Source organism: Rutidosis leptorrhynchoides, chromosome 4 (genome assembly GCF_046630445.1).
Source record: "Rutidosis leptorrhynchoides isolate AG116_Rl617_1_P2 chromosome 4, CSIRO_AGI_Rlap_v1, whole genome shotgun sequence".
NCBI classification, from domain to species: Eukaryota; Viridiplantae; Streptophyta; class Magnoliopsida; order Asterales; family Asteraceae; genus Rutidosis; species Rutidosis leptorrhynchoides.
This window is the reverse complement of record NC_092336.1, coordinates 294,781,330-294,801,093: the sequence shown is the minus strand read 5'-3', so window position 1 is coordinate 294,801,093 and position 19,764 is coordinate 294,781,330.

The window sequence follows — 19,764 nt, the reverse complement described above, 5'->3', positions numbered from 1 at the left end:
TACCAAGGATAGTAATTGCGTCCGACACGTTATAGACCATAATTAAAAGCATGTCAGGGGACATTGCCTTAACAGTTGCTTGTTCAACGCTTTCCTTTACAACCGGACGGTAGTTTACCGAAAGGTAATATATGGGATAAGTAAACTGGACGTGTTGCTTTCCAAATACAAGGTTAGCAAGTGGGTGACACAAAACCATAAGTTTTGAGCTAAAATTTTCAAATCTAAAACCCACCAAACCCACAAAAATATTTTGCAAACACCGGTAAAGGGTTATTCCGGAGAACTTATCTAGGGTAAAAACTAGATTTAATTTTCAAAAGATCAAATGTTTTCATAAAGATCCAATTTCCTTAATGGATCTAAATTTTTATAGTCATGTGGGACTGTAAACCATATCGTTACTACCATTGTTTATACCGCCGTATAGAAATCACTGATGTACAAAGTGTGAGGAATAAAGAAGTGATTCTAGTATTTCAAGACGATATTGCTTGAGGACAAGCAACGCTTAAGTGTGGGAATATTTGATAATGCTAAAAACGAACATATATTTCATAGCATTATTCCTCAAGAAAGACAAGCTTTTAGTTGCAATTGTTCTATTTACAAGAGATATTCGTTTAAATAATAAAAGGTGAAGACAAAAGACAGATTCGGTGAATTGAAGACGCAAACGACCAAAAAGCTCAAAAGTACAAAAGACAATCAAAGAGGTTCCAATTATTGATAAGAAACGTCTCGAAATTACAAGAGAACAAGATTCAAAACGCAAAGTACAAGATATTAAATTGTACGCAAGGACGTTCGAAAATCCGGAACCGGGACCAGAGTCAACTCTCAACGCTCGACGCAACGGACTAAAAATTACAAGTTAATTATATATATAAATATAATATAAATATATAATTAATTATATTAATTATATATATTATATTTATAAAATAAATCGTCGACAAACAAAGAGCCAAAAGCTGGTGAGCTGTATTTACAAACTCCGCGACTCGCGGAGTTTGAAGGCAAAATTGGCCGCGAGTCGCGGAGCCCCAAAGTTTGAAACTCCCTATAAAAGCAACTGAATTCTGAGCATTTTTCATCCATCATATATCCATCTCTCTATCAATATATAAGTAAATATATATATTTATATTTTAATTTTAATTTTAATTTTAATTTTAATCCTAATAATAAGGGTATGTTAGCGAATGTTGTAAGGGTGTAAGTCGAAATTATGTCCGTGTAACGCTACGCTATTTTTAATCATTGTAAGTTATGTTCAACCTTTTTGGATTAATGTCTCGTAGCTAAGTTATTATTATGCTTATTTAATCCGAAGTAATCATGATGTTGGGCTAATTACTAAAATTGGGTAATTGGGCTTTGTACCATAATTGGGGTTTGGACAAAAGAACTACACTTGTGGAAATTAGACTATGGGCTATTAATGGGTTTTATATTAACTAAACAATACCTTGTTAATTTAATATACAAACTTATAATTCGATGTATTTATATATAACCACATACGCTTGACTGGGTACGGTGGGCGGGATATCTATAAATACCAATAATTATTCATTTTACCGGACACGGAACTGGATTAATAGTTAATAGACTTGTTGAAACAGGGGTGAATTACATTCAAGGGTAATTGGTGTAATTGTTAACAAAGTAGTAAAACCTTGGTTTACACGCAGTCGATAACCTGGTGTATTCATTAAACAAAGTATTAAAACCTTGTTACAATTCGAATCCCCCATTAGTTGGAATATTTGACTTCGGGAATAAGAATAATTTGACGAAGGCTTTCGCTCTTTATATTTATGACTGATGGACTATTATGGACAATTCCGTATGGACATATTAAATAATCCAGGACAAAGGACAATTAACCCATGGGCATAAAACTAAAATCAACACGTCAAAAATCATGATTACGGAAGTTTAAATAAGCATAATTCTTTTATTTCATATTTAATTTTCTTTATTTTATATTTAATTGCACTTCTAATTATCGCATTTTTATTGTTATTGTATTTAATTGCACTTTTAATTATCGTACGTTTTAATTATCGCAAGTTTATTTTATCGCATTTTTATTAATCGCAATTTCATTATCGTTATTTACTTTACGCTTTAAATTAAGTCTTGTATTTATTTATTATTTTACATTTGGTTTTAACTGCGACTAAAGTTTTAAAATCGACAAACCGATCATTAAACGGTAAAAACCCCCCTTTTTATAATAATAATATTACTTATATATATATTTGTATTTTTATAAAAGTAAACTAATATAGCGTTAAGCTTTGTTTAAAGATTTCCCTGTGGAACGAACCGGACTTACTAAAAACTACACTACTGTACGATTAGGTACACTGCCTATAAGTGTTGTAGCAAGGTTTAAGTATATCCATTCTATAAATAAATAAATATCTTGTGTAAAATTGTATCGTATTTAATAGTATTTCCTGTAAAAATATAAGCTATTTTATATACTACTCTGCTAAAACATCAAAAATTGTATCGTATTTAATAGTATTTCGCAATAAAAATATAACTATTTCGTATACACCTCGCATAACATCAAGTATTTTTGGCGCCGCTGTCGGGGAACAACTCTTAAACGCCGAAAGCGAAACGCTATAAAAATTTTTTTTTATTAAGTTTTAATTTCTTTTTGTAAAAATACGTTTTAAAAATTAAAAATACAAAAATATAAAAAGAAAAAACAAAAAATATATATTTTTAAGAGTTTGTTTAAAATATATAAAATTATAAAGTTTTTTTATTTTTTTTATTTTAGTTTTTAAAGTATAAGACTTTATTTATTTTATATAAATATTTTATAAGTTAAAAAAAAAATTAAAAGTATTCGGGCCGAATATTGTAGCAGCCCATCAGCTGGCCTGGATCTACACCTCATGCGATCGTATGACCCAGGAGCATAAAACTCATGCGACCGCATAAGGGCTTCTGACATGTCTGATACCTGGTACGTTCAATTAGGGTTAGTTTAATTTAATTATTATTATTATTATTAACCTAATTAGGGTTATATTTAATATAATTAGTTTTTAGTTTTATTTAATTTGTATTTTTATGTTTCAATTAGTTTTATTATTTATAAAATTAATACTTTTATAAAAAATAATATAAAAATAATATTTTTATAAAATTGTAATTTTATTACTTTTTATTTCTTTTTATACATTGTATATTTTAATCGTTTAATTCGTAATTTGTTTTTTTATCATTCATAATTAGTTTAAATTTAGTTTTTGCCGTAGTTAATTTCTATTTCTAGATTCTTAGGCTTTGCCGTAAAATCCCTTAAGTGCTTTTTCTTTAGATTAAGATTTAGGCGCTTTAGAATTCTACGACGTTGCTTATCGCTTTAATATTTTAATAGATTTTAGTACTTTTTAAGTTATTGCCGTTTTGGATTTAGAATTCCTTTAAGCTTTAATACCTTTAGATGTAAGTTTTAATTTTTAGTTTTTAGACTTTAAAGTTTCGACGCGCTACTTTCTTATTATTATTTTTCGACGATTATTTTTCGACCTTTTATTTTACGATGTTTTTCGACGCACTCTTTTTCTTTCTTATTTCTCGACGCTCTAGTTCTTAGGACATAGAATTTTCTTTATTTTCTTTAAATTTCGACGAAAAATTATTTTAAGCGGTTAAATTAATAGACGTCCAAAATTTTCTGGTTCGTAGTAATAGTTGGATTTGTTAGTGACGAGTTGTGGGCTTCCGATTTAAAGGGTCCTTGCTACCTGCTGCATCTATTAGCTATTCGAAATGTGGGCAAAATCAGAAAAGTCTATTAATTTGATAACTTTAATAATTTTTATTTTTATAACTAATAGGATATTCTGTGAATGCACCGAGCAAAATGTTCACCACCTTTCATACGTTCAACACCTGTAACTTGATCAAGACATCTAGCCAATATTGTCGGCGTTGATTTTTCTTTAGAATCGTCATCTAGTCGACCAAGTACTCCAATTCAAATTTTCGATAATCCATTTTTTGAACCCAACCTCACAATTGAGAATCCGGAGGATATTCAAGAACAATTCAGAGATCCTGAGCCACTAATCATTCCTCCTGAACCACAAATTACTCATCCAGAGATTGTCGAGGAAGAAACCATTAAATTAGAATCCTCTAGTGATTCATATTCAATAAATTTAATCATGGAAAATCTGGAACCTCTAAGTATGGAAGATTGTATGAGGGCTAAACGCACTGGCCAAGGTCACGCAATTACTCAACCAGACATTAATGCGCCAGATTATGAAATCAAAGGACAAATCCTACACATGGTAACTAATCAATGCCAATTTAGTGGTGCGCCGAAGGAAGATCCAAACGAACTTCTTCGTACCTTTAATAGGATCTGCACTCTATTTAAAATCCGAGAAGTAGAGGATGAACAGATCTATCTCATGTTATTTCCCTGGACTTTAAAGAGAGAAGCCAAAGATTGGTTAGAATCGTTACCTGAAGGGGCGATTGACACATGGGATTTTTAGTTGAAAAATTTCTTAAACAATTCTTTCCGGCATCTAAAGCCGTGAAACTTCAAGGAGAAATAGTTACATTCACGCACAAACCAAATAAAACTCTATATGAGGCGTGGACAAGATTTGAAAAGTTGTTAAGAGGATGTTCGCTACATGGTTTAGACACTTATCAAATAGTACAAATATTCTATCAACGATGCGACATCACTACACACAAAGACATCGACATAGCAGCTGGTGGTTCCATTATGAAGAAAACCGCAACTGAAGCTTACAAAATTATTGATAACACTGCTTCCCACTCACATGAGTGGCATCAAGAAAAAGACATCGTTAGATCATCTAAAGCGGCTAGAGCTGATTCTAGCCATGACTTTGATTCCATGTCCGTAAAGATAGATGCTTTTGAGAGACGAATGGAAAAGATGACTAAAGATATTCACGCAATTCGAATTAGTTGTGAGCAGTTTGGAGGACCACATTTGACAAAAGATTGTCTCAGTATTGAACAAACAATGGAACAAAGAGAGAATGTTTCATACATGAACCAAAGGCCTGGAAATAATTATCAGAATAATTATCAACCACCAAGACCAATCTACAATCAAAATAAGAATTATAACCGAAATGTTCCATACAACAACCAACTAGGTCCTAGCAATCAACAAATATCTAATAATACTTACAATCAGCAAAGACCTATTTTTCAAAATAAACCACCACAAACCGATGATAAAAAGCCAAATTTAGAAGATATGATGTTGAAGCTAGTTGAATCTCAAACGTAGTTTTTCACATCTCAGAAATAAACTAATGAACAAAATGCTCAAGCATTTAGAAATCAACAAGCTTCAATTCAAAATCTGGAACAAGAATTGAGTAACCTAGCAAGGTTAATAGGTGAAAGAAAACCGGGGAGTCTACCTAGCGATACGAATGCTAACCCCCGAAATGAAATAGCTAAAGCCATTACCATAAGAAGTTGTATTACACTTAAACCACCTGAAATACCTGAAATTTCTGATGACGCTATTCCTACTACACAGGCACCACAGCCTGATCAAGATAAGGAAACAGAACCGGTAGTTGAAAAGGTTAATGAAAATAACACAGTTAAGGCTAAACCTTATGTTAAACCATACCAACCACCACTTCCTTACCCGAGTAAAATGAGAAAAGAAAGACTTGAAGCCGAGCAATCCAAATTCTTGGATATGTTTAAATAAATAAATGTAAATCTTCCTTTCATTGATGTGATATCAGGAATGCCAAGATATGCTACATTTCTGAAAGATCTAATCATAAATAGAAAGAAAATGGAAGAACTCTCAGCTGTTACTATGAATGCTAATTATTATGCAGTATTGTTGAATAATATACCAGAAAAATTATCAGATCCAGGAAGTTTCACAATTCCATGTTTTCTGGGTAGTCTTAGTTCAATAGAAGCATTGGCAGATTTAGGTGCTAGTATAAATTTAATGTCGTATTCACTATACACTAAACTAGACCTTGGAGAATTGAAACTAACACGAATAAGTATACAACTAGCCGATCGATCAGTAAAATATCCTAGAGGGATAATGGAAAACATGCTAGTTAAAGTTGGTACTTTAGTATTTCCAGTAGACTTTGTTATTCTGGACATGGAAGAAGATTCTTAAGTTCCTCTCATATTAGGAAGACCATTTTTAAACACGTCTAAAGCAATAATAGACGTGTTCGGTAAGAAATTGACCCTAAGTATAGAGGACGAGAGTGTTACCTTTTCTGTTGATAGAGCTATGCAACAACCGCAATCTGCAGATGATACATGTTATTATATTCAAACTATAGATTCACATGCAGAATTATTAGAAGAATTTCCAGAATTACAAGGAACAGGAGAATGTTCTTTAGGAGAAGGAACTGAACCAATTGATGAAGCTGAAATGTTAGCCACACTTATGGCTAATGAATACGAACCAACAACAGAAGAACTTCAAATGCTAAAAGAGGAAGACAGATATCGATACAAATCATCGATAGAAGAACCACCGACATTAGAGTTAAAGCCACTTCCAAACCATTTGGAATACGCTTATTTACATGGTGAATCCGAATTATCTGTAATAATATCGTCTTCCCTTATGAAAAATGAAAAAACTCAACTCATTTCTGTGCTAAAAGCTCATAAACCAGCTATTGCATGGAAGATTCATGCCATTAAAGGCATAAGTCCTTCGTATTGCACACATAAAATCCTTATGGAAGAAGGCCATAAAACCTATGTGCAACGCCAACGAAGAATAAATCCTAATATGCAAGATGTTGTTAAGAAAGAAATTATTAAACTGCTTGATGCAGGTTTAATTTATCCAATCTCTGATAGTCCATGGGTAAGCCCAGTTCAATGCGTACCTAAGAAGGGTGGAATGACTATCATCACTAATGAAAAAAATGAGCTTATTCCTACTAGGACTGTAACAGGATGGCGTGTCTGTATTGATTATAGAAAATTAAATAACACCACCAGAAAAGATCACTTTCCCTTACCTTTCATTGATCAAATGTTAGAAAGGTTAGCCGGAAATAGTTACTATTGTTTTCTTGACAGTTTCTCCGGATACTTTCAAATTCCAATAGCACCCGAGGACCAAGAGAAAACCACATTCACGTGCCCTTATGGTACTTTTGCTTATAAACGCATGCCATTTGGACTTTGCAAAGCCCCTGCAACCTTTCAAAGGTGCATGATGGCAATTTTTCACGACATGATAGATGAATGCATGGAAGTTTTCATGGATGACTTTTCAGTCTTCGGTGATACTTTTGAAACATGTTTAGTTAATCTTGAACGAATGCTTATTAGATGCGAACAATTAAATCTAGTTCTTAATTGGGAGAAATGCCATTTCATGGTTAAAGAAGGCATCGTTCTCGGTCATAAAATTTTAAAGGAAGGAATTAAAGTGGATAGAGCTAAATTAGATGTAATTGCTAAACTTCCACATCCCACCAACGTTAGAGGAGTTAGGAGTTTTCTAGAGCATGCCGGTTTTTACCAACGTTTCATAAAAGATTTTTCTAAAATTGCCACTCCTATGAATAAACTCCTAGAAAAGGATGCTCCATTCATCTTTTCAGATGAATGCATCAAATCTTTTAATATTTTTAAAGAAAAACTCACTAATGCGCTGATCATGATAACTCCAAATTGGAATCTACCATTTGAACTCATGTGCGATGCAAGTGATTTTGCAATGGGAGCCGTTTTAGGACAACGGATTGAAAAACGATTTCAACCTATTTATTAAGCTAGTAAGACGTTACAAGGAGCACAAACGAATTACACAACTACTGAAAAAGAACTCCTTGCTATTGTCTTTGCTTTTGACAAATTTCGTTCATATTTTGTTCTAGCAAAAACGATAGTCTATACCGATCATTATGCTCTTAGATACCTATTTTCGAAACAAGATGCCAAACCATAATTAATTCGTTAGATCTTACTCTTACAAGAGTTCGATATTGAAATCCGAGACAAAAAGGGAGCAGAAAATCTCACCGCTGATCTTCTTTCTCGTCTTGAAAATTCTGAATTAGAAGTTCTAAATGAATCGGCTATACAAGATAACTTTCCAGATGAATATCTTTTGAAGATCGATTATAATGAAATTCCATGGTTTGCAGACTATGCAAACTACTTAGTATGTGGATTCCTTGAAAAAGGGTTGTCATACCAAAAACGAAAGAAATCTTTAGTGATATAAAACACTATTTTTGGGAAGATCCAAATTTGTTTAAAAGTTGTCCCGATGGAATAATATGCCGACGCATATTAGGAGATGAAGCTAGTCAAATCTTAAACCATTGTCACACAGGACCAACAGGAGGGCAATATGGGCCTCAACTTACAGCAAGAAAAGTTTACGATGCTGGATTCTATTGGCCTACAATTTTCAAAGACGCACACCTTCTCTGTAAATCCTGTGATGCTTGTCAAAGGGCCGGAAAAATAAGTCAACATGATGAAATGCCACAAAAAGTCATTCAAGTATGTGAAGTATTTGACATTTGGGGTATTGACTTTATGGGTCCATTTCCAAAATCTCATAATAATCTCTACATTCTCGTTGCCATTGATTATGTATCTAAATGGGTGGAAGCACAAGCTCTCCCAACTAACGATGCACAAGTTGTAGTCAACATCTTAAAACGTCTTTTTGCTAGGTTCGGAACACTGAAAGCTTTAATAAGTGATCGGGGTACTCATTTTTGTAATAATCAACTTGAGAAAGTTCTCAAAAGATATGGAGTAACTCATAAAATCTCAACCGCTTATCATCCACAAGCAAGTAGACAAGTTGAAAATACCAACCGAGCATTAAAATGTATTCTAGAGAAAACCGTAGGATAAAATCCAATGGAATGGTCCATGAAATTGGAGGATGCACTCTGGGCTTTTAGAATAGCCTACAAAACTCCAATTGGAACCACACCTTTTAAACTCGTTTACGGAAAAGCATGTCATCTTCCAGTAGAAATTGAGCATAAAGCATTTTGGGCTTTGAAGACATGTAATCTTGATTTACATGAAGCAGGACGTCTACGGTTAAGTCAACTAAACGAATTAGAAGAATTGAGACATGAAGCATATGAAAATTAGTTAATCTATAAGGAAAGAATAAAGAAATGGCATGATAAAAGAATCAAAAGTTCAAAAGAATTTAAGGAAGGAGACAGAGTTCTTCTTTTCAATTTACGATTCAAGCTATTTCCTGGAAAATTAAAATCAAGATGGTCTGGACCATTAATAGTCAAAAGAGTTTTCCCATACGGAACAATAGAGTTAATAAATTCAAATGGGATTGAATTTAAGGTTAATGGTCACAGAGTTAAACATTACATAGATAATCTAATGGAAGTTGAAGATGAAGTTAATCACAATTTTGACACCACAGCTAACTAAGTGTGGGAAGATTCGAATCTTTTAAGGGTAATATGTATCTCTGTTAGAGTTAGATATTCTGTTTTCGTATAGTTCTCGAGAATGGAATCCGAATGGTCTTTCCCTAGCAGACCCTAAAGAACTAGTCTTCTCCCTTCATTCTGAATTTTTATTTTTTTTAGGTTTTACGAGATGAAGAATTCCTTTGATCTGAACCATGGTCTACTACTACACGCTATGATTACTAAACGTAATAATAACATCTTCTCGAGTGAACTGGTATCATTCATAAGAGGAAAAATGGACGAAGTGAGAAAAGAACTCAGGAAGAATCATCATAAGATACATTTTGGTAAAGGAAAATCAAAATCCGCAACAAAAAAAAGAGCACGAAACCTTGAAAGATGTCATAAATGCGGAAAATGGTCACACGAAGGTAAATGTTCGAACAATCAAACATATTCAAATACCGAATTTGTTACTCTATGCAGAGAAGGACCGTTCATATGTTTAGAAGAAAAGTTATTGAAGAATCGAGGTTACGCTTATGTAGCTATGGAAAACCAAATCACATGACTCTCCTATGAGTCGGCTAAAGCAGGACTCTGAGAATTCTTTCTCACAGGTAAGCATGTACAGTTTTTATTTGTTTTTATTTATTGCTTTTAACCTTTTGATAATAAACGCTGAATCGTTCGCTATAAAGTATTAAATTGATATTCAATAAAATTAGGTATGCGAAACCGAAATTATTGATATCATACAAAAAATTTATTACATCACTGCGAAATTTACCGTTTATTCTTAAGGTATAAATATCTTTAATCAATCAATCCAAAATATTTCAGAAATTCGTCAGGAGTAAAACTAGATAATATAGCCGAAATTACTTTACCCAAAAGAGGGGCGTATATTTTTGATAATACTTGATTGATTAAAGTGGGATAAAAGACCAAAAAGATTTTTAATTTTAATTTTTACCTTGTTTTTTTAATTAATATTAAATTATTATTGTAAATTTTTAAAACCAATATATTTAAGGTTTTTTTTAAATATTTTAAAAATTAATATTTTAAATATAAGTTTGTAAAATTAATGTATAAAAATATTAATAATATTAATATGAATTTTTAATTTTATGCATTTTAAATTTAAGTTTGGTGTGAATTTAAAAACAAAAATTTACTTTATTTCATTAAGTTAAAAATTTGATATTTAAAATTCGTCGTGAGTTGAAGACTAGGTCGTTGAACCGAAATTGCTTTACCCAAGGGAGGGATGAGAAATTTTATTATCATTATTTTTAATCTCATTGATCTAAAGTATGTAAAAACATTAAAAAACCTAAAAAATCTTTGCTTTTAAAACAACGCTTTAAAGTGACAAATTTTAAAATTTTGTCGAGAGACGAACTAGGACAAAGATCCGAAACGCCCTCATTCTAAAAGAAAACAAAATTTTGAAATTAATTAAGTGTTTTATAAGTAAAAGGTTTTTTATAAAAAAAAAGGGATTAGACCCCATGCGATCGCACGGGGTTTCCTCTTCAAAGTCATGCGGTCACATGACCCCAAAAAACAACATATTACAAAAACTCATCGAGCTGTGTTCTGTCTCATTTCACAACACACACACATATACGAAAACCATCCCAAATCCTCTCTAAAATCATCATTTTTTCGACAAAATTTACCAAATTTCTTGCTATAATCCGCTCTAATCATGCGTTTATTCAGAAATTTTTCAAGGAAGGAAAAGATTTCAACCCTAAAACTCTTTAAATTCGAATTTTAGTGTTCTTGAGCTAATTTTTACCTAATTTGATTTTTTTAATTTCTAGTATAATTAGAGTTAAATTATTATGCATGTATAACATAGATTGATGTTATTTGTCATGATTTGAAGCCAAAAACTTCAAAATTTTTAGAAATCTATGGTTTGTGTTCTTGGGCAAAATGGGGCTTTTTGATATAAACAGGTTATGGCTGATTTTTGTCATGAATTATTACTAAATTAAGTAATGTAACATGTTTAGGTTGCTAAATGATCCAAACATTGATCCTAAACAGGATTTTTGAGAATTAAAGTGGACTTTTTAAGTCTAAAATTCATAAACTTGATTAATTTGATATAAATGCCATTTGAAACTTGTTTAATTGATAGTAATGATTATTTTAACATGTTATTTGAGTTGAATGCTTATGAACTTTGTAAACATTTTAATATATGCTTATTTGAAAAAGTGTAGAATTGATAAAAATATGAAAATGAGTATAAGTTTAATATGAATTAAACATGTTATTGTAATTGTTTTAATTTGTTATTTTGCTAACACTAATGCATATTTGGATGCACAAATTTTGTGTTTAATGTGTTTTGCAGAGAAATACCGATACGGACGGTGTATCATCGTCTAGGCAACCTGATCCGGAATCACAGCCAGACACCAACCTGAACAACAACAACATTATGATCAACACGTACCATACTATGAGCCGGAGCCACAATTTTTTATTGTCTACGTAGTATTTCCCGTTCACCATATAATAGAACACCCAACAATTCATGAAGAACAGTTGTATCCCAATTTAAGGATTGATAGAAGTTGGAGAGATTACCCGACGTACCAAAGTAACAAATTTAAGCTTTGGACCAAAAATGTAGAAGTACCAAGGGTAATAGATTGGGAACCTTTGGAAAGGGTCCACCTAGCTAAACCAGTTAGGCAGCATCTAATCCAAAGGTATGGCAGCTCTTCTTTTACTGATTGGGAACGTTTATTTACCACTCGTAGGCCTGTATATAAGGAGTGATGTGTTGAGCTAATGAGTACTATAGCTTTTAATAAGGATGTAGATAGGTTAGACGATAAGAGTTTTCTTCGATTTTTACTTGGCGTTAAGATGTACAGGATGTCCATGCTGGACATGGCCAGGGCTTTACAGATTTACACTCTCGCTGAATTACTATCACCCGATTGTACAAATTTGATTTATCATGGTGAGAGGGTAGATAGAAATTTTGACGCTAGTGCCATCTGGAGGCGTATGTCAAATTTCAATGTGTTTACGCGGGGAGGAAGACACTCCTATTTAGATATTAATAAAGCCGAGCTTCGTATAATACATAGATTCTTAGCAAACTCAATTACACAAAGAGGTAACAACAAGGAGAAAATTACCTTACACGATTTATTTTACCTTAAGTGTATTCGAAACACTAGAAACTTTGTTAATATCCCCTACTGTGTTGGTTTTTATCTGTCCAAAATGGTGGAAGGAATACAGGAAAGGGGAATAATAGGAGGAGGTATTTTTGTTACTCTCATTGGAGAGTATTTAGGTGTAGATAGGGAACAAGGGGGTCTGATGATGGTATGTAGGGAACCGGACGAGACTTTAGGTTTGCAAGTGTATCAAGGTGCAAAGGTATTGACTAGGAGATGCAATCAGGCAGTACAATATCAGGGCCGCCATCCACAGGTAGAGAGGGGTTCGGATGAGGAGATGGAGGAGGTGGATGACATTAGGGATGTCATTAAGGATAGTGCTACTGACGTTTTCCAGCGTATAGATGAGGTAGAAATGAATAATGAGGATAGGCATCGTCGGTATGAGCAGTGGCAAGCCGCGAATGAGTATGAGACTTCTAGGCGACGCCAACACAATAGCTGGCAAGTTCATCAGCACCAAATCATGAGCCAGCTATCATATCAGGTACCAAATAACTACATCTCGACTCGACCTGCTTACTATCCACCGCATCAGCCTGACATGCGATCATCCTTTGACCTGTACGACCCTAATCAAGCATACTAGAACACCTATCACCAACCATGGAACCCAAACGATGATATGAACTGGAACCCCTATCCAAATCAATAGTGTTCCATTGGTGATGTCTTCTCTTTTATTATTTTTATCTATTTATGCTAAACATTTAACATTTTGATACTTTAATGTAATGTTTAATATTTTTATTATTTTGTACTAATATTTCATTTTTGTAATTTGAAAGTGGGATATTAAGTCCCATTTCAAATTACCATGCATGTTTATATTTGTATTATATGTATTTTATCTCATGTACACAACATGGTAAAACAGCGCATTTTCAAAGACTGACATTAAGTTCAGCAAAAGCTATTAATTTTGACGACAAAATGAAAAACAAGTGTGATGTAACAACAGACGGAATGAACAAATAATGTGCCCCATTTATCATTCAAAGCAAACAACAAATATGTTTGGAAACTTTGGTAAAATTTAATCATTTTTCTACGCTAATCACCCTCAATAATTTTAATTGTTACTGATTTCTTGCGAATGAGGGCATTGCAAGATCTTAAGTGTGGCAAGGGGTTAAATTCTTTCGGATTTTTAAAATTTTAAACAATTGGTTACCATTAAAAATACTAGTAACGCATTAGTTGTATTAGAATCTAGTGCTCTCTGATAATAAAGAACAGCCCTAGTCTTATATACTGACTACCCAATTCTAGTAAAAATTTTAAAAATTTTCAAATAAATGAATTCAAAATCATGTTTATACATATTTATAAATGATAAAAACTAGGTCTTAACACCGAAATTATTGTTATCTCGGAAAGGACATAAATTGAGAAACAACCCAAAATGTTAGAATTCATTTAAAATGGAATAAAGGAGAATAAAAAGGCAAAGAAAGGAAATAAAAGTCAATTGTGAGAAAAATTTACCAAGTTATTTAGAACATATATCACATATTTTTGTACAAATAATTGAAGATACTTTTGTTTTGAACGATATTAATCAGTTTTACCCAGTTTATTGTAATAGAATTTAAAAGGAAGTAAAGTCTTCTGAGAAAAAGAAACGCGCTTCTTGATTAAGGTCAGAAAGTTGTCGTCCAGACCAGTTGTAGAGTCTACGAAAACCTTGAAAAGTTTTCTCGAAAATCAGCTGGAAATCCACGGACCTTTGCATCAAACAAGGTCGCCAAGTGGTCAGACTTATCCTAACCATGAGAGGATCTGTCTCGTACAATGGGGGGCACCGTGTAAATTAGCTTATAAGACTAATGAATCAGATCCCCAGAAAGGATAATCTCCTTAAAGATCAAAAATCAACTTTTAAGACTGATATTACTCAATCCTTGAGATTGACCTTAAAGATTGATAATTCAAACTCATGGAATTCGATGATATCTAAACTCGAGCTTGAACGAGAAAATATTTTGATCAAAATTACAAACCGATTTGTTTTCTGAAACCCTATTTTCAATGCGTTCATTACCATTGAAAGTAAAATCCTAAGAATTCACCGTAATTCATTAGGTCACCTGAACCAAATCGGGTGTCAACCGTAAGAACGGTGGTTGCATAGCATGGTCAGAGACAGAACCTTGTGCAAGACCGAAAAACTATAGGGTGATCTTTACTATTGCTCCTACAAAGGATAGTAATTGCATCCGACACGATATAGACCATAATTATCTGCATGTCACGGGACATGGAAAGGACCCGTTCATATACATTATAAACGATTCACAATAGTTGATTACATTCGAGGTATTTGACCTCTATATGATACATTTTACAAACATTGCATTCATTTTTAAAAGACAAACTTTCTTTACATCGAAAATTGACAGGCATGCATACCATTTCATATTATCCACTATCCAACTATAAATTGATTTAATAATAATCTTTGATGAACTCAATGACTCGAATGCAACGTTCTTCGAAATATGCTATGAAAGACTCCAAGTAATATCTTTAAAATGAGCAAATGCACAACGGAAGATTTCTTTAACACCTGAGAATAAACATGCTTTAAAGTGTCAACCAAAAGGTTGGTGAGTTCATTAGTTTATCATAATCATTTATTTCTATCATTTTAATAGACCACAAGAATTTCATTTCCAGTTCTCATAAATATACGTCCCATGCATAGAGACAAAAATAATCTTTCATATGGTGAACACCTGGTAACCGACATTAACTAGATACATATAAGAATATCCCTTATCATTCCGGGATCCTCCTTCGAACATGATAAAAATTTCAAAGTACTAAAGCATCCGGTACTTTGGATGAGGTTTGTTAGGCCCAATAGATCTATCTTTAGGATTCGCGTCAATTAGGGTGTCTGTTCTCTAATTCTTAGATTACCAGACTTTAATAAAAAGGGGCATATTCGATTTCGATAATTCAACCATAGAATGTAGTTTCAATTACTTGTGTCTATTTCGTCAAACGTTTATAAAAGCGCATGTATTCTCAGTTCTAAAAATATAAAGGGTAAAAAGGCAAATGAAACTCACCATACTGTATTTCGTAGTAAAAATACATATAACGTCATTGAACAAGTGCAAGGTTGGCCTCGGATTCATGAACCTAAATTAATTATATATATTTATGTGTTGGTCAATATTTGTCTAACAAATTAGGTCAAGTCATAGTGTACCACAATCCTAATGCTCGAGACTAATATGCAAAAGTCAACAAAAGTAAATTTGACTCAAAATAATTTCCAAAAATCTATACATGATTAATATATAGTTTAAATATCGTCATTTTATATTTTTAAATATTTTTAAACGATTTATTAGAGTAAATAATATAATTTATTTATTAATAAATAAAATTTTATATTAAATTTATATAATAAAATATACTTTTATATATTAAGTAATAAAATTTATAGGGTTCATTTAATATCATTAAGATAATATGATAGGTATTATTAAAGTAAGTTATTACACGTAGTAAAATATATTTGTATCACATATTTATTTGATAAAATAATATCTATAATGATAGTAAGTAAAAGTTGTATTATTTTGTAATAATAATAATTATTATAAAAATATCAATATTTATAATTACTAAGATGACATTATGATAAAACGATAATTCTAATTATGATAACTTTAATATTTACGATAATTTTTAATATTATCTTTAAAATAATAATTCTATTTAACATAATAATAATAATAATGATATTTTATAGTAACAATGACATTTCTATTAAAATGATAGTTTTAATACCAACGATACTTTTAATAATAATAGCAATGATAAAAATAATAAGAATGATAATTTTATCTAAATCAATATCTTATAATATTTTAATTTCATCATGATACTCTTACTCATTATTTCCTAATCGTTTCGTTTAATAGCTTTTAATCGTATTTTATATCGTGTTCATAATAATGATAATAATAGTAATCAAAATAATTAGGTGTTACAAATATTTATTTTAATTACACTAATATTAATAATGATAGTTATTATAACATTGTTAATGATAATACTAATAATTATCTTAATGATAATATAGTAATAATAATAATAACAATAACAATAACTATTTTTAAATAATGATATATATATATATATATATATATATATATATATATATATATATATTAATAATGATAATAATAATAATAATAATAATACTAATAATAATAATAATAATAATAATAATAATAATTGGATAATAATAATAATACTAATTATAACTTTAACGATAATAACGATAGTAATAATAAAAAAAACAATTTTTAATTATAAATTCCTTTTATTGATAAAGATAATAATAATGATAATAATAAGATAAAACTAGAACGAGGATAAAAACGACGATAATAATAATCATTTTTAATAAAAATATCAAAAATTCAATTGATTATAACTTCTAATCCATTCATCGAAACCATTCGATATCTAAAGGAAAAGTTCTTAATTTTTCGCTAGCTTTCCAAGGACATGCATATCTTATACCTTATCTCAAACGCAAGTGTAATTAATTCAAGATTCAACCTAACCTGTCTTAGGACAATATCAAAAGTACAAACATGCATAATCCTAAGTACTCACGTATCAATATTGAGATTCAATATTGCAGGAAAGGTATGTAGATGCAACGAAAATGATAAACACTATATTGACCTCACGAGCATACCCATGAACCATACTCAATCACCTCCATAGCTATAACCCATAATTTCCTTAATCCTATCCTACTCGAAAAACAATTTCGAAATCACTCGGACAGCACTCCGTCGTAATATTTTATGTATACTAATAATATCTTGAAATAATACGGAGTAAATATATATATGTAAATCGATTGAGAGAGTTTAGAGAAAAATATTTTCAAGTTTCTATGAAATAATGAAACCTATTGAATTCTATTTATAACAGATTTTTGAATTATTAAAGTGAATTATTAAAGTATGAATTATTAAATTGAATTATTAAAGTATGAATTATTAAAGTAAATTATTAAAGTATGAATTATTAAAGTGAATTATTAAAGTTAAAGTAAAGTAAAAATAAAGTAAAGGTAAAGTTTAAGTATAGTAAAAGTATAAAACTATGTACGTATAATACGCGTATAAATATATATAATATTAATTTAAATCGTTATATATATATTTAATAAAATAAAATATAAATATCGTTATCTTTATCATACTAGTTAAGTAATGAGTTGTCAAAAGTGGTTCTAGATATTTATAAAAGTTATAGACGTTTTAATAATAAAGTTCTTTTTAAACTAAAAACGTTTTTGTATGTTTGAAACTAAATAGATCAATCGAGTCTTTATGAGATTCAATCTTCCACTATCCTTTGTCTAGTTCTCAATGATTGACAATTTGTTCTTATTTATAAATCACTTTACCATTTTCCGAATATTGTTAAAATGGAAGGATTTCTCAAATCAACGTGGGCCTTTCAACAGAGACTTGTAATCATAATTCAATATATCTGATAATTTAATCATTTGATCTTATCTTCTAATTCCATTGATAAACATTTTAAAACAGATACAATCATATAAAGTATTTAATCTAATATTTTGTTTACATTTCAAGTTATAATATATATACACATATACATATATAATCATATTTGTTTAATGGTTCGTGAATCGTTGGAACTTGGTCGAGGTTGAATGAATGTATGAACATAGTTTAAAATTCTTGAAATTTAACTTAACAAATATTGCTTATCGTGTCGGAAACATATAAAGATTAAAGTTTAAATTTGGTTGGAAATTTTCGGTGTCGGAAACATATAAAGATTAAAGTTTACATTTGGTTGGAAATTTCCGGGTTGTCACAGTACCTACCCGTTAAAGAAATTTCGTCCCGAAATTTGAGTGGAAAGGTCGTGAATGATTATAAGTATGTTTTCATGATGCATACGGGCTGAAAATTAGAGTTTTATCATCAGCGAATAATTTGGATAAACAATCCATTTATATGAAGAGTACGAATGAAGCTAACATAGAAGAGTGAAATGAGTAAGTGTAGATTCATCTTATCATTTGACGTAGATATGATTGATTCCCTGATTTCAAGGGATTTGAAGAAAATCTTCTTAATAAGATTTGACTCTCCGGTAATCAAGGGAATTAGGATCCGCTTTAAATGCGATCATCCATTTTAATTGTTCTGTCGGAGATTTTCTTATAAATTCACCTCCTTCGTTTCTTTACAACTCACACCTTCTGTTGATGCATTTTATGCAAGTCCCTAGACATCTACCCACGTCCATTGCAGGTACAACAGTTTACAGGCCACCATGATTACTTGTTATTATCCTATCCGTGTTTGTATGTGGTTACAGGAACTGCAGGAATGATATTTAGATGTTTTACTATGTTAGACTTAGTCAGACGTACGAGTAAAGCCTCACTAGTACGGTTGACAGGTTCATACGCACGGTTGATGCTGAGCTAAGTCACAATTTCAACCTAAATGAGAAGACACGAGTGAGTGATCACCCGTACGGCTGATGAAGCCAACTCGTACGTGTGATGAATGAATCGTATGGGTGAGTCAACAGTAGGGGTATATAAAGTCTTATGTTCTTCATTTTAGGTTAAGCCTCTCATTTGTTACACACACTCAGATCTAGTGAGCTCCTCCGATTCTCTCTCAGTCCAAATCACCCAGGTGGTGAATAATAGCTCTAGGTGTTGATCTAATCACACTTGATTTAGTTGTGGTTTGACTAAATTAATCAAAAAAAAACTTAACCTATTCACTAGAGGGTTTGATTCACTTATTCCGCCATTGTGTGAGTTAAATCTATTGATTTCTAAGTTCCTAGTCATGTTTCATCACCTTCTATTCTTTTCCCCTCAACTCATATTTTAAAGTATTCATCAATATGCTCCATCCAGTTCTGATTCTCGATATACTTCTAACTTTCATATCGGCCATTCTTCTTTTTCATCTACCACCGGAAGAATCTATTTACTTCTACTATACTCTTGGATTTATAGTGTTTCT